Source organism: Microcebus murinus, chromosome 1 (assembly GCF_040939455.1).
Source record: "Microcebus murinus isolate Inina chromosome 1, M.murinus_Inina_mat1.0, whole genome shotgun sequence".
Lineage (NCBI taxonomy): Eukaryota > Metazoa > Chordata > Mammalia > Primates > Cheirogaleidae > Microcebus > Microcebus murinus.
In genome coordinates, this window is record NC_134104.1 from 124,753,291 (window position 1) to 124,768,958 (window position 15,668).

General features: G+C 40.9%; 1 protein-coding gene across 1 annotated transcript in view; it reads right to left on the reverse strand.

Moving 5' to 3' along the window:
* Positions 1-13,690, reverse strand: part of COL6A6 (collagen type VI alpha 6 chain) — a 128,193-nt gene extending 114,503 nt beyond the window's left edge. The window contains exons 1-3 of the mRNA XM_076005388.1: positions 13,580-13,690; positions 12,504-12,605; positions 5,405-5,542 (exon numbers count right to left, since the gene is read on the reverse strand). The gene's annotated coding sequence lies outside the window, so the exon portion shown is untranslated. The remainder of the gene's footprint in view (positions 1-5,404; positions 5,543-12,503; positions 12,606-13,579) is intronic.
* Between the last annotated feature and the right edge of the window lie 1,978 nt (positions 13,691-15,668).

Here is a 15,668-nt window from a genome sequence, read left to right on the forward strand (position 1 = left end):
GTTTATTAGCTATAGCAGCAAGTGTTACACAAATGTATGTAGCCTCTGATACCTGTGATTGCAGGATAGCATGAAATAGTAGGGAAATTGTGAGCAGGGCATAGGAGGAGTGAAACAAACTCCTGAGGCATGGGGGAAATCACTCCACTGAAAATGACTTGGCAACCCCCAATACTGAGGTCACACCCCTATTACACTAGGACCTACCTATAAACCTATGTAGCCTAGTTATTAAACTCATAGTTTCCGGCATCAAACTGCCGGATTAAAATTTTGGTTTTGCAAACCACAAACTGAACAGCTGGGCAAGTAATTTAATCACTTTGAGCCTGTTTCTCATCTATAAAATGGTGTTAGTAACCACGCCTGCTTTGAGAAATTTCTGTGGGTGTTAAATGAACTGATGTATGTAAAAGAGTTGGCAACAGCATCTGCTTTACAGTAAGTAATAAATAAATGTTAGCTGTTATTAGTTTTATTCTGCTTATTGCTTCCTTTACAATGAGATAGTTTGCCAGTAATCTAGAAAAGGTACTAAAGAATCCCCTGGAAAGGAACTTTATTTGTTCCCTACACTAAAGTCTTTCCCCGAACATATTTTCAAACTTTAACATATGTATAGGCTTGTATAACATGTGCTTAGGTATGTTTTGCACCTTTCCAATTCCTTTCATAGTCATTCTCTCTCTGAATCCCAAGAGCATCCCTGTGAAGGGGATGGGAATTAGTATTCCCTTTTTACAAAGGAAACGTCTGAGGCTTGCCAAGTCTGAGCATTTCCTCTGGTCACAGCCAGCCCAGGTGACCCGAGTCCAGCGCTTTTTCCACTGTATCACATTGCTTTTCTTGAGGCAATGCTTTGCATGATGTCCAGTTCTCTGCAGATGAAGGAATTTTATCTAATGTGCTAGAATGTACCAGATAATCTGTGTTTGTAATTACTTTTTACTGGAAATTAAATTGTCTTCTTTCTCACTGAATGGGTACTAACAGCTGTGAATTTCTGCTATTGAGAGCTGATCCCATTAAAGTCTGAATAGAGAGGCTCTATACCTCCAAGTTGCTGTTTTTCTGAATTTGGCTAAAGATACAAGAGGGCAGCTATACTGACACAATTCATAAAAGCCAACAATGACATCAACTAATCTGAAATCTGTCCAGCAACACTCAGGATGACCAGAGAGGTAATAAAATATATTTGGTCATAGATAAAATATTTATTTTATTACAGCTAAATCAAAAGTATGCATGGCTTAGTATGGCAGGAAGTGAGAATTGGGTCTAACTGGTGCTTTTTAGTATCCCAGCAGTTAAGCCCAAAGTAGACATTCAACAAATATCTTCTAATTGTTGACCTCCTAAGTTTCTGGCTTGGAAAAACAAAAGGTAACTAAAGAGATTCAACATAGAGTAGCATTTTGAAGCTGGCATGGATTTTCACTATCAGCTGAAGTATTTGGTACCTTAGAAAAACATTCTGACCTTGCATTAAGAAAACTAAGTAGAGAGTAACTCGTAATATCTCCAGTTTGACTGACTATAGTGGCTGGGATGCAGATGTGTTTCTGCAATGAATAATAAGAGCTAATACTGAGCACCAGTGGTCCCCAACCTTTTTGGCACCAAAGACCAGTTTCATGGAAGACAATTTCTCCATGGACAGGGTGGGGGAGATAGTTTCAGGATGATTCATATGTGTTGCATTTATTATGCAGTCAAACCTCTCTGCTAGTGATAATATATATTTGTAGCCACTCCCCAGCACTAGCATCACCACCTCAGCTCCACCTCAGACCATCAGGCATTAGACTCTCACAAGGGGCCACAACCTAGATCCCTCACATGCACAGTTTACAGTAGGGTTCATACTCCTATAAGAATCTAATGCCACCGCTGTTCTGACAGGAGGTGGAGCTTATGTGGTGATGCCAGTGATGGGGACAGCTGTAAATACAGACGAAGCTTTGTTCGTTTGCCCACTGCTCACCTCCTGCTGTATGGCCTGGGTCCTAACAGGCCACAGACTGGTACTGGTCAGTGGCCCAGGGATTGGGAACTGCAGCTGAGCACTTACTGTGTGCCACTCATTGTTCTAGGGGCCACATGTAATTCTCTCAACAACCAATGAGTGTTAATAATTACTGGATCCATTTTACAGATGAGATTGTGTTAGAGGGCTAAGTAGCTTTGCCAAAAGTCACAGAGCTATTAATTGATAGAGGTGGAATCAAATAATCAATCAAATGTGAACATAGAGTCCCCAATTGTGTTTGTCTATGTTAGGGGAAATAGGAGAACTATAATCTAATTGCTGAGCTGTAACAAATACAGAAAATAATTAAAGAATAATTAGCACTTCAATTATGCACTGTTGAATTTAACTGCCATCTCAGTAAATGGTACCACTACTCACCAAGTTTCCTAGGATGAAAACATAGGAGTAATAGTTGATTCATCATTTTTTCACATCCCTGAGCAAATACTCTTGGTTTTACTTAAAAAAAAATTAGATTTCAGATCCAGCCATTTCTTAACATCTTTATTTCCACCTTTATCTGAGCCACCATCATCTCACCTGGATTTTAGCAAAAGCCTTCTGATTGGAGTCCATATTTCTACTCTTACCAGTTATAGATTATTCTAGAGTGCTTCATTTTAAGCTTTAAAAAATGAGATCTCACACACATACTCAAAACTCCCTACCATGTTCATCAAGGCCTTCCTTCGTGGGGGCCCTACTAATCCTCTGACCTCATCTCCTTCCAATCACCCCTTTATATATTACGTCTTCCTTAAAGGGACCTTTGCCTAGCACCCTATTGAAACTAATTTCCCTTTCCATCTCTCTTTGCCCCTAGTCATTGCTATTCTCTTCAGAGAACTTGTCTTCATCTGAGAATCTACTGTGGTAATATTTTTTCCTTGTTTATGGTCCATTTTCTCATACAATTGTGAATATCAGGAGGTCAGGGACTTGTCTTTTTACATGCTGCACCTCTGACCATAATGGTGCCTGAGCCACTGTGGCCCACTTGTTTGAATGAACAAGTCAATGAATGGATGCATTATGGATGAATGACCAACAACAAAAAGATAGGAGCTGCCTGTGGTGTAGGGACAGATGGACTTGTGAAGATGATGAGTCTTGAGCTTGACTTTGAAGGACAAACAGAGCTTGATTACATGCAGAAGAAAGCAGGAAATTGAACTTCATGAAGATGCATGAGCAGAAGTCATCACATCAGACTAACTAGCGGAGAAGTTTTCTTTTATTAGAGTTTACCAAAGACCATTTCCTTCTCTAAAATAAAAAATGGAAACACTTGGTACACCAGCCTGGAGAAAAGGCCAGAATAAGGATATCAGCCTCTTCCCATGTGCCAGCTACCATTTAATACTCACAGCAATTCTATGAAGTAAATCCTATTATTATATTATCCCCATTTTACAGATGAGGAATTGAAGCTCAGAGAAGCTATATAACTTATCCAAGGCCCCACAAAGGAAGTAGTTCAAAGGGAATTTGAACCCAAGCATTTTCCCATCAATCTCCAGACTTTCTCACAATGTTGCACTAGAACTGTATATTTAAGAAGAGTTATAGGTGAGAAAAGAAACTCAAGTCTGGTGAAAAATAGGCAGAGCTTCAACACACAAAATCCACATGGTACAGGAACCCCAAACTGAAAAATTAGTGCAGAAACTTGTTTCAACCCTGGAACACCAAAGTTGCTGCAAAGGCGAAACTACTCATTAGGGACATTTTCACAATTTTAGGCACACAAGAATCTCTTACACTCATAAAAATAGCCACTGCTGAGGATGAGATCATAGCAAAAAATTACAACTATGAAAGCAAATGAATCACTCCGAAAGGGAGGCGGAAGGTTCTACGAAGAGGAGATGTGGTATCCAAGAATACAAAGTGATAAAATAATCTGAAGGAGATTGTGAAACAAATATGCTAAAGGTGCTCCAGACGACGACAGAAAGCATGGACGCCATAGTGAAATAGTGGAAGCATAAAACAGCCGGAGCACAAAGAGGATAAAGCAAAAAGTGGATTTGAAAAACCACCAACAAAATATCTACCACTGGAAAATATGCTCATTGGAAGTAAAATGGATTGTTTTAACATTGTGTTTTATTCAGAAAATTTTTAAACGAAATTGAGTTACCCAGAGTGGGGCAAAGAATAAGAGAGAAAATACATGACAGGGATGTTAAGAGTATGGAGAGAGAACTGGTACAGATCTAACAGAAATTCGGGGTTGGGGGTGTGGGGAAAGTAGAGAGTGAGAGGCAATGTCTGAAGAGGTCATGGATGAGAATTTTCCAGAATTGCAGGAAAATGCTATGAGTACTCTTGGGTGGAGAAGACAAAGACTTGAAGATGTAAACTAAATCAACGGAGGAGAGAGATTTAACGAGCAGACTTCCTATTCACGTCAACGGATGTCAGAGAATATGTCTCTAAAGTAGTAAGAAAAACCCAATATTCAGCTTACAATTAAAAAATGAGAATGAAATAAGACATTTACAGACAAAAATCACTTCCAGATTTTCACCTAAAACACTACTAAAGGATTTATTTTAGTAAAAAGAAAATTAAATCCAGAAATAAAAAATGAAATGCAGGAAGCAATGAAAAGAATTTAAATGCATGTAGATAAATCTAAATAAGTACTGACTGTGGAAAAAATTATAAATAACTTGGGGTGTTTAAAAAGCAACCATAACTAAAATATTCAACAATAATAATGTATATGATGGGAGGGGAAAAAATCAAAAACATTCTTAGGTCCTTATATCATTCAAGAAAAGTACAGCTATAATATATTAAGAGTATACTCTTAATCTTTAGATAAACTTTTAGATAAACTAAATTGTTGATAAATCAAACAAAAGACTCTTCAAAGGCACTATAATAAAATACGAATCAAAACTAGTATGACTTTGGAAAAAATTCTTAAGATAAAGTACAGACCTACAGGAAAAGATTGGTGAATATAAGTACATTAAAATGTTATGCTGACAAGAGACATCATAAACAAGAAACAAGCTCTAGTCTAGAGGAACAACATATTTAACCAAAAAAAGATTAATATCCAGAATATTTAGGAAGTATATCCACAAATCAAAAAGAAACCACTGAAACCCAACAGGAAAATGGGCAACAGATATGAACATGCAATTCATAGCAGAAGTAATCTGAATGGTCAATAGACACATGAAAAGATCCTTATCAGTAACAGGGAAATGCATATTAAAACAGAAAGATATCATTTCTCTCCTTTCAGACTGGCAAAAACTAAGGAGTTTGGCAACACCAAAAGTTGATGAGGATGTAAGGAAATTAGAGCTCACATACATGTCTGGTGGAAATATAATTTGATATACTTACTTTGGAGAGCAATTTGGCAATATCTAGTAAAGATGACCCAGCAATTTCACTTAAAGCAGATACTCTAGAGAAACTCTAGTACATGTGCACAAGAACACATATGAATGTTTGTAAAAACTGTAGACCAACTAAATGTACCTGCAGAGGTAAAAGGAGTGATTAAATGGGCACATATATATGAGAATATCATTCAAACATCAAATGAATAATTTAAGTCTACATGCTTCAATAGGAATAAATCTCAAAACGTAGTGAGAAAACTAGTTATAAATTGATATTACCTACCCATAGTAGAACTCCCATCCCTGGATGAGGGGTTCAGGGAAGACACCTTAGAAGTGTAATATCATCCATGTAAAAGTATTAAAATACAACAAAATACTATGTTTATGCAGATGTACATTAAAGCAAAACTTGGAATAACACAAATCAACTTAAGAACAGTGGTCCCCTCTGGGAAGGCAAAGTGGAAAATGGGACCAAGGAGAGGAAACAAGGGGACTTCAACCCTATTTGTAATATTTTATTTCTTAAAAAAAAATCTGAACAAACATTGCAATGGTAGCAGTAAATCTGGGTAAATAATATTATATTATTCACTGTGATTTTCTGTATATTTGAAAGGAATCAGCAATAAGGAAGGAAAAAGGAATGTTGAATGACAATGCAGGAAGTAGGAAGGAACCGAAGTTTCTTGAAGAGGAGGAGGTTCGTGTCTTATGAAAACCAGTCTGGCAGGAGATTGTAGGGTAAACAAGAAAGCAGCAGGTGGAAGTGATGGAATCCATTGCCATTAAACTAGGTGGAGCATCTGTGTTTGACACTAAGTTGTTTTGTCAAAAAATTCCTGAGATGTAGGTTTATGAAAAAATTATCGACAGAGGCAATGTTTGTAAGGCACTTGTTAGAAAAATGGTTTGCTCCTGCTCCTGTTGAGATTGGCATTCCCTTGAATCTGGCTTAGCTTTAATGGCTTACTTGATCACTAGAACGTGGCAGAAGTGAAGTGTTGAGACTTGCAATGCTAGGTTGTAGAGAAAACTTGCAGCTGCCACTTGGGCTCTTGGAATGCTTGCTCTGGGCCAAGTCAGCCACCAAGACAGGAGTTCCACTGTCCTGAGTCCACTGTGCTGTGAAGAAACCCAAGCTAGCACCATGGAGAGGCTATGTGGAGAGGTCAGGAGAGATGCCTGACCAGCTCCCAGATGATCCAGCCATCCCAGCCCAGGTGCCAGACGTGTAACTGAAAAACCTATTGATGACTCCAGCCTCAGCCACCATCTAACTGAGACCCTAAGCAAGAACTGCCCAGAAATCCATTTAACCTGCAGACTCATTAGATGATAAATTGTTGTTTTCAGGCCCCTACTTTTAGGAATGGTTTGTTTTGCAGTATTAGGCAACTGGTTTAGATTCAGGTTTAGCTCCTTAAAATGCTGAGTTTGAGGTATCCATGTATCATGGAAGTGGACACATACCACAGCCAGGCATGTAGTATTGGAACCCTTGAGAGTTGTCACCATACTCTGAGTACAGTCCCCTAGCCCCTGGGAACACAAAATCCAGCAAACAGCTCTGGACCTCATTAACTCCCAGTCTGATAGGGGAGGCGAGGGCAGGCCCAAGGGGGGATAGAAGATCAGAAAAGAGGCATCTCAGTGCCTTGACAGGCGAAGTGAGGGGGCATAGAAATTATTTTTTTGTAGAGTGGTTGCTTCAATAATTTCTGAAGGAAAAATACTCAGTGTAAAGCACAGGTGCTCCTTGAGGGGAAAAAACACCTAGACAATGGGGTCAGAGAGAAGTGTTGAAGAGTGCCATCATTTCTGGGAACTTGAAGTCAATAACTAGGCAAATTGCATTGCCTTGGCAACTGCCCCATTAGGCAATTTCAATATTGATCTCAGAAAGCACAGAAAAGACCCTGCCTACATTACTTCAAAAGATATAATAAATCAAATGCAAAATATGATATGCAAATTTATACATTCATTTGTTGTTTGGCATTTTTCAAAGATCATATTTCATCCTAAGCACCTTCCCCCAAAACCTCTTCCCCCATACTGGCTATTTTCTAGATACCCCCCTCAAAAAAAAAAAAAAAAGGTATGGTTTTGCTTTTTTGAGGAAAAGGCCTGTATAGTATTTTTATAGTTCACAAATTGCCTTTGCTTTATAACCACTCTATGAAGTAGACATAACTATTTCCATTTTACAGATATTAATACTGAAACTCAGGAAGAACGAGTGACTCTCCCAAGGTTACAGGCTGGTAGACCGCAGGATTGGACTCAAATCAAATGATCTACTCCTCTTTCAGGGCTGCCCCTGCCTTTGAGGAGGTCCAACAGAGATGGACACACAAAGCACAGGCCTAGGAGACTATAAAAGCCCACTGGAACACAGTGTGAAAAGACAGGTGCAATGGCGGGAGCTGAAGGGCATTGGTTTCAAGCTAGACTTTGTGGAAATTGAGCAACGTGTTTTGACAGGGGTGGAGGGGCGAGCATTGGGCTGTTTGGGCAGCAGTATGGAGCTGGTTCAGTGGGAATTATAGGGCAAAGGCCCCAGCATTTTCAGTTATTTATACCAGGGGTTCTCAACTAGAGGCGATTTTCCACCCCCAGAGGACATTTGGCAATATGTGGAGATATTTTTGATTTTTACTGATGGAGTGGGGGTACCACTGGTATCCAGTGGGTAGAAGCCGAGGATACTGCTAAACATCCTACAACGCACAGGACAGGCCCACAACAAACAATTATTCATCTGAAATGTCAAAAGCTGAGAAACTATATTGGTTGAGACACCCTGACCTACACTTACTTAGCACAGTCAGGGTTCTCCAGAGAACCAGAACCAACAGGATACAGTGAGTATGTGCATATAGAGGAGGGGGTAGAAAGGAGAGAAGGGGAGAGATTGGTTTAAAGGAATTGGCTCATGTGATTGTGGGGTTGGCAATCCCACATGTGCGGGACACGCCAGCAGGTTGGAAATTCCAGCAGGAGTTGATGTTGCAGTCTTGAGGCTGAAGGCAGTTTGGAGGCAGAATTCCTTCTTCTTTAGGGGACCTTGGTCTTTTTTCCTAAAACTTTCGACTGACTAGATAAAGCCCACCCACATTGTGAAGGCTAATCTGCTTTGCTGAAAATCTACTGATTTAAATGTTACTCACATCTGAAAAATGCCTTTGCAGCAACATCCAGACTGGTGTTTGACCAAGTAACTGGGCACCATCACCTAGGCAATGGGGCGGCACCCTAACCCAACCATCACGAGCATTCGCTTTTCAAAACCCTGTCAAGCAAATTTCATCCTTGTTTTAAAGACAAAGGAAATAAAATTTGGAAAAGTTAATGAATTTTTCCCACAGTTGCATTAGCTTATAATACTCACAGTTGGCCACTTTGAGCAGGTGCTGTGTTAACAGCTCTACATTATCTCATTTAATCCAATTGAGGGAACTACTATTATTTTCATCAACTCCATCTTATAGATGAGAACACTGAGGTACAGAGAGGTGGTGTAAATTCCCCAGCACTCGATATTTTTTAAGCAACAGAGCCAGGATTTGAAGCGAGGCAGTCTGGTTCCAGGGTCCGTACCCTACCCTGTGGTCCTCACGCTGGATCAAGCTTCAGAATCCCCAGGAAGGCCGGCTGAGCAGAGACTGCTGGGCCACACCCCTAGAAAAGGACTCAGCGGGTCTGGGATAGGCCCAGGGATTTGCTTTTCTAACAATGTGTCAAGTGATGCTAATGGGGCAGATCTGAGACCACACTTTGAGAATCACCCTCTAAACCACTGTGCTGCCCTCTGCTGAGCAGGAGGACAGCGCCAAAGTGCATGCAACCCATAAAGATTTACTGAGCCCCTGCTGTATACCAGGTATTGGAGATAAAATGATGACAAAGCAGTCATGGTCTCTGCCCTTGTGAACTTCTCCAGACCCTGGAGGCTGAGTTTGTGTCCACACAAAGAGATCTGACCTCGAGAGAGAACCTCACTAAGGGCTAGAGGTGTTCCCAGCTGGGGCCACTTCACTGGGAGGGGTCCAGGGAAGATGCCCCAGAAAAACTGGATGGCTATGCTGAGACCTGAGGGAGAGGCAGGGATGAAGCAGGTGATTCTAACGAGGTGGGGAAGCTCGTTCAAGGCAGGGAGATCAGCGTGTCCCTGCAGAGGCCGAGAGGGCTGGGGAGGGCTTGCCCATTTGAGGAGCTGAAAGCAGCTCAGCTAAGTCACAATACATCGCCTATATCATCATATGATCTGCCCAATACCTTTTCTGTGCTCTGTTTTCCTCACTGTATTTTAAGGATGAAAATATCATATTATTTCCTGGATTCAAAGTGCATATTCCTCTCTCCCTGCCATTTTAACATTCATGAAATCGGTATGGGTGTTACTATAGATTTAAACATTTCCTGCTGTGTTTTTTCCCCCTTCCTTGAAAGCTATTGGTCAGCTGATGATTTCTCAAAATTAAAGACAGGTGGAGTCAGTTTTGCTTTTACCCATCTCCTAGGGCTAAGAGACCATGGGCTATGGGATGCCATTAAGACCCACAATGATTTTCAGCCCGGGTTCCACCTTAGCATCACCTGGGGAGCTTTTTAACTCTACTAGCACCTCAGCTCTATCTCCAGAGGTCCTGAATTTACTGATCTGAAGTAGGGACATTGTAGGTGTTTCTCTGAAACCCAGGTGACTCGAATGTGCAGCTAAAGTTGAGAACCAACACCTACCCCAGGAGTCAGTAAACTGCAGCCTGTGAGGCAAATGTGATGCTCTATTTCGGTAATTAAAGTTGTACTGGAACACAGCCACATCCATGCATTTATGTGTTTTCTGTGGCTGCTTTTACACTACAATGGTTGAGTTGTTGCAACAGAAAGAGTGCAATGTGCAGAGTCTGAAAGGTTTATTATCTGTCTCTTTACGGAAAAACTGTACCAACCCTTGCCCTATTCTATAGATACTCCAAGCGTGGTCCTCAGATCACCATCAGCATCGCTGGGACCCTGTTAGGAATGCGGAATCTCCAGCCCTACCGAATCCAAATCTGCAGGTTAACAAGATGCCCAGGAGATTTGTATGCACATCAAAGTTTGAGAAGGACTTTCTTGTGCCCTCTACACCCACTCTTCTGCCCCTCCATCCTCCTTCCTGCTCAGTCCTCATCCTCCAAGTCTTCATTGCAATGCTGCTTCCTCAGGGAGTAGCATTTCCTCTTGTCCTCATTAAATTATGACATTTCTCTCCTGGCACCTTAATATCTTTCATAACACATCTCAAATCTGTGATTAAACATTCACCCGAGTGTTTATCTCTTCAGTGTCTGTCTTCCCCATAACCCCAGACCGGAAACCTCATGAGGGTGGAAGGTGCATCTCAGGGCATGAGAAACAGCTCTTAAAAGTGTCAAAGCACACAGCAGGTGCTGCTGCCAAGAGGGGGACGATGATAAAAGGGAAAAGTAACATTGGAAGTAATTTGATGGGAAACAACAGACAAATTACTATGCAGACCAGGGCAGATGCAGCCTAGAAGATTCCGGACAGTGAGCAGCTAGGTTAGATTTAATTTCCTCTTTTTGCATTCCAGGGCTAAAATATTAGTATTCAGTCACACAGAAATGTTGAAACATATTGGTAAACCTCTGCAGAGCAAGGATCCAATTTTGCCAGCTGTTCATTAAATGAAATATATATATATATATATCTCACAGAAATTTAATTAGAAAGGCAGAAGGCCAAGGATGTGATCATTACTTGGGAAAGTTACATTTCGGGTGGCTTTTCTCATCCAAGGGAATAGAGGAGACTCTTAATTTCATTCTATTCTCTGTTCCCTCTTAATCACAGCTTGCCTCAACTGATTTTTTTTTTCAAAATGCCCTTGTGGGGGGCTGAACACTTTTGAATGCCTACCTTCCTACATGAAGATTAAGCACACCAGCTGCTCTCGTCTAAACATCTATAGTGGTTTGCAAAACAGGCACTCACCAGTAGTGAGATAAGATCAATGGTCTTTACTGGAGAAGAAAACAAGCTCAAAGAGGAGAGAAAAAAAATGCCAGACTCAAGGTGCCCCATTGAAAATAACTTCCCATCCCCTTATAGTTAACTAACCTTTTAATTAACCCTTAATTGAGGTAGCACTTAATACCACCTGGAAATTATTTGGTGACTTCTGTAGTGTTTGCATCGTACCTGGAGGTGGAACATTGTTCCTCTGTTTTCCAGCACCTAGAATAGGGTTTATATATAAAAAGGTGCTTGATAAGCATTTGTTAAATTATCATATACTGTGATGACATAAGTCACCACATAATAAGGAGAATTGGTTAACTCAGAAAGGTCAGGTAAGGCTTCCTTGCAAAAATGCTGTTTGAGCTAATGATGCAGGAATGGTGAGAACACCAGGAATGGTGAGGCCAAGATGAGTGTGGTCTTTCAGGAGGAGAGATGGCTCATGCAAAGGTCCTGTGGCAGGAAGAAGAACAGTGTGGTCAAGGAAGCAAAGGAAGTCCAGCATGAATAGAACACAGAGAGTGAAGGCGAGCATGGCACTGAATGAGGCTGGAAAAGAGGAAGTGTCCAGGCCATTCATGGCTTTGCAGGACCTATTCATGATTTCTGTCTTTTCCCCACAATTAACACAAAAATCATTAAAAAGATTTTAATTATAGGGAAGGGTAGAGGATGAACCAATCACTTTTGCTTATAAAACAAATACTTGAAATGATTTGTAAGATCCATTTCTGCTCTGAAATTCTAGGATTCCATAAAAGTTCAAACAGCAACATGAGAATGGACTTTCGCAAATATTAACCAATGTCAATTTCAATGACAGAGATTCAAGCTACTGAGTTTCTTGCGGCTTCTCAAACATCACCACTTTGGGACTTTATGTCCACATTAATTTTAGCAGTCTCCCTTTCTTCTGTCTTCTAAAAAAAATACTGAGTCAAAATTTCCTCTTACCATGAAACACATGACTTCTGAACTATTATTCCAACCAGGCAAGCATCTAAATTGAGGGTCAGCATTAGAGGTTTCTAGTCTTTTGAGGCACACATTTTCCAGCTTACCCGGCAGAGTAGACAGGTAGCAGTGTCAAGGCTTGGGTTTTGCCACATCCTGAATTCAAATCTCTCCCACTGGCCAGCTGTGATCTTGAGCAATTCATGCCCCTAAAACATTGAACCCTCATTTGTGGAAGAAGAATAATGATAGTATTTTCCTCACCAGGCTGTCATGAGGATTAACTGTGACAATGTATTTAATGTGCTTCACATGTGCTGAGTTAAGTGACATAGAAAACTCGCTGGATGGGAGCATTCAAAGATCCACTGTGTGAAGACCTGGAGTCAACCAGGCAACCATCTGCCCCCCCCCCAGGTGGTTCTAGTCCAGCCACCTCTTCCATACTGGTTGCAGCTACTGGCATGGTTATAGCTCTGCACGCACAGCACACATCTCCTTTTTCAGTGGGGAATTTAGCATGGATGGAAAGTGCATGGAATCATGCAGTTGGTGCTCAATGCACTACCCAAGTTAATGACTTTTGCTGGGGCTGACTGAGATGACAGTGGAATGTCTATGCCTAATAGCCACTTTCCCCATGAAGAAATCAAAAGACTTGCTGGATCACCAAGAAATAGAATAAATATGCAGATAAATGAAAATCCTCAAGCTTTGGGGAGTAAAAAGGCATCTATTTAAAGTATTTTGCAGCTAAGAATACATAGTTATGAATTTATCTATTCAAGTTGATCCAAGAAAATGAGGTGGAATTCCAATATAGACAACACCATTAACCATCATTTTACCTATTTTTCTGAGTATAGTGACTGCTAAGGTCTGCTCAAATTGTTGAGACATGTAGAAACAAAAGGGGATTTATAAACTTGTGTATCTGGCATGGAGCAGGGGCACCCAGGGCCCAGAAAGCTTGAAAACTGTTTTACATTGTTTGTGCACCAAAGCAGTAACTTACTAAATAATAGCTAAAAGTCCTAGAAATGTGTAGACAGCTCCCTGAGATGCTATTCCTCCAATTTCCACCCCAATTATGTACTTAACTCACTCTCCAATGTTAAAATCTAAAAAGTTCTCTGCCTTAATCATTTAGCAGTTCAAGCCCATGAATTTGTTTAGAGCTTACCTCCACCCAGTTAAATCGCCTATAATTGTTCATCGGGGTTGGTGAGCACTGTGATGACAGTTCCCTGGAGGCCCAACAATTAGTTGCTTAATGGTGCTGTTTCAGGTTGATGACAGTAATTATGAAGAAAGAAAAAAAAACAAGGAGGAATCGCAGTGGGGAACAATTTATTGAGGCAAAAGTCTTGGAAAATCTCAGTTTAGAAACTGGATTCATGGCATTAATCCAAGGAATGCAGATGTTGAAGCTTGAGGAGAAAAGGGATTGCTTGGAAGAAACCGCATAAGGGAATTAAATACCATCAGCCATTATATCGCTTACATTTCCAAAAACACACCTCATGCAAGATTTAAAAGGGCATCAGAAAAACAGGAAGGTTTTAGCTAAATGACACTTTCTTCCCTCTGAGTTCCACCCAAAGCCACTATATCAAAGTGCCCCTTTATCTTAGACCTCCTGAAATGTGGCCTTTACTGTCTCAAAGCATCATAGGGTCAAGTCAAGTGTAGTCCTATGTTGCTGAATCCAAAATAACTGTTATTTGTTGAGCACCAGCTATATGTCAGGAACCCCAAATCCATAATTTCATCAAATCTTCTCATTCGCCCTGTGCTTGGATATTAGTTCCACTTAGATGAGAAAACTAAAGTTCAGAGAGACTATGTGACTTGCCCATGGTTATCAGCTAGTACAGAACCTAAGTTCAGCTCATTTATTCATGCAAATGATATTTACAAAGCACTTATTCAGTGGCTGGCACTGAAGATAGCCTGGCGAACATAGAAGACTAGGAAGTCACAGTTTAGTGAGACAGCTATATGACTATGGAGGCCTAGGGTAGCATGAGTGCTCTACTTTCCTAGCAGAGAGGTCCAGTAATGCTTTCCCAAGTGATGGATATAGTCACTAAGCCCTAAAGGGAGAGAAGCAGCTAGCCAGGTTTACAGTCTAGAGAATACAGTTCTAGGTAGAAGAAATTTCAAAATGCAAATGACAGGGGTAGGAGAGAGCAAAGTCTCCTTAAAGAAGTGGAGGATTGGGAGTGGTGGCAAAGAAATAGGAAGGCATGAGGCATGGGAGGTAGGTAAAGGTTGGCTAGTGGGACGATTTTCAACCGGGATAAGGATTTTGGATTTTATCCAAAGTCATTAGAGTGTTTTAAGCAGAGAAAAGTATGAGCATGTTGAAGCATGGAGAATGCTAGATGGGGAGCAAGACTAGAGGCAGGGGGATGGAGTAGGAGGCAGGTGGTATCTGCATGAAAGAAATGACAGTATTTGGGGAACTAAGAGCAGTGATGAAAAGGAGAAGGGAGAGAAGTTTGCAGAGATCATCAGGAAATTAAATTGTTAGGATTTGGAGATTGATTAGATAGGACTGTTGATGAGGGATAGGGAGAAGGACAGGCCTTCAAGGCTACTTCAAAGTTTTCAGATAGAGCCATTGGGTTGTGCCTTTCACAGCAAGAGGAGCAGCCTTATGGGGAAGGTAATGAGTACCATTCAGGACTGGGTGGTTGTGGTGCAAGATGTTCAAGTGCCTTGGAGGCAGTTCGATATCTGGGTCTGGAGTTCTCAGTAGAAGTCTGGTGAGGTGTGGATTAGGAAGTCACTGGTAAGTAAATGGTGACCAAACCTGGGGAAGGGATAGGAACAGGCAGCAGGAATAAGATGGGCCAGCTCCATCTTCACTGAGCATGTCTGAACCACTTTCCATCACCAGCAGAATATGTTCATTATGCCATTTCTCTAACTATGGGGTCACACCGAGTCTTCACTGATATCTGCCTCCGTGTCCATGCCACAGTTTCCAAAGAGCTGGTGGGAATTTAAGATCAGGTTTTGACCAACAAATTGACCCAGACATAAGTGTAACAGCATTGGCTAGAGAACAAATTCTATTCTGTACTGTGGAAAACAAGAATTCCATTCTTGATTTAATTTTTGGCTAGAATGGCATCTATAACCTACTTATAGCTAAATGTAAGCTATACTTGGTTTACTGCAGGGTAACCTATACTGTGTTTACTGAAATAGCTAACAAACTCATGGTAGGCTATGTTCCCCCAAAAGCAGACCTTGGATAAGAA